Genomic DNA, 1,679 nt, shown 5'->3' on the forward strand with positions numbered 1-1,679 from the left:
GTTGCTCAGAGCCTCATCAAGCCTGGCCTTGAGTGTCTCCAGGGATGGGGCCTCCACCACCTCTCTGGGCAACCTGTTCCAGTGTCTCACCACCCTCATTGGAAAGAACTTCTTCCTAATGTCTCATCTAAACCTACCGTGCTCTAGTTTAAAACCATTGCCCCTCATCCTATCGCTACGTGCCCTTGCAAACAGCCCCTCCCCAGCTTTCCTGTAGGCCCCCTTCAGGTACTGGAAGAGCACAATAAGGTCTCCCCAGAGCCTTCTCTTCTCCAGGCTGAACAACCCCAACTCTCTCAGCCTGTCTTCACAGGAGAGGTGCTCCAGCCTTCGGATCATCTTCGTGGCCCTCCTCTGGACCCGCTCCAACAGGTCCATGTCCTTCTTGTGCTGAGGGCTCCAGAGCTGGGCACAGTACTCCAGGTGGGGTCCCATGAGAGCAGAGTAGAGGGGGAGAATCACCTCTCTCCTAACACCTAAAATTGGTTGCAAAAGCCCTCATCAACCAAATAGTCATACCGATCAGAAACACACACCACTTATTTCCCTTACCTCGTCTCAGGAGCAGCTGCGCTGTAGCATAAGTGACTTTGTTCACAGCAACGCCGAGATTGCCTAAGCTGCACCACCACAACTGAGTAAAGTCTGATTTATTCCCCCCCCCTGCTTCTCTCAACTGTGCTAGCTCAGTAGGTGAGATGGATTTAAAACAAAACAAAAAAACCACCAAAGCCCAAGGGTACTGAATTTAAACTAGACACCCACAATTACATTTTCAGTAGCTAAGTTATAAAAGAAGAAAGATAAAAATAAAATTTCAGAAGTGTGAAGGTTGTCACTGGAATATTTTTGTCTAAAGTGAGTCACAAAGCCTGAGAAGTAGGATTTTCTTTCCTAATAACACTGAAAAAAAACCTTATTAAAAAAAAAAACAAACGACAACCCCAAACACCATAAAACCACCACCCCACACCAAAACAATGAGAAAGCTAAAAAAAGCTACACAAAGCTTAATCAAGACACTGGTTCCTGCAGCACGTCAGGAGCAACAGGTTCTTACACAGATACAGAGAGGCATCTTATTAGAAAGGAGTAAATAAAACCCATCCTTCTTAACCCAGAAGGAGGAAGTTGCAGGGAGTGGAGAAGCCTATAAGCATTTGACAGTACCAGCAAAGATCATTATGGCAGCTTTCCTATCCAATGACTGAATCCAAAATACTAAGCAAGCGCATTCTTGAATAGCAGGGAGGGATACAGGAAGTCTGAACATGGCCTGGAAGAACTGGAAAAGAAAAGTTGGGGAGAGGAAGGGACAGAGACCTTCCACTCATTGACCAAGACTGTAATTCCGAGTTTAACATCACCGCAGCATACGTCTCCACATCTCTGCTCTATGAGTTGCCAGAAATGGTTCGCTACAAGAGCAACAACAGGAATTCTGCACGTGGGCAGTAAGTCCTAAGTTAAGACTCCTAACTGACGCCATGCTGGCCTCGTACAGATCTCCCCGTGAGAGATACCCACCCCTTCCTATCCACAGGAAGTAGACTTCAAAAAGAGTTTCTTCAGACAAAGCTTTTGGTTTTGTGTGAAATTTTAATATTCATAAGTTCATAATGACAACAGTATAAAGAATTCAGATTAAAGGTTTTTTGTTGGGGTGTTACAGGTTTGGG

The sequence above is a fragment of the Larus michahellis genome, chromosome 1 (assembly GCF_964199755.1).
Source record: "Larus michahellis chromosome 1, bLarMic1.1, whole genome shotgun sequence".
Lineage (NCBI taxonomy): Eukaryota > Metazoa > Chordata > Aves > Charadriiformes > Laridae > Larus > Larus michahellis.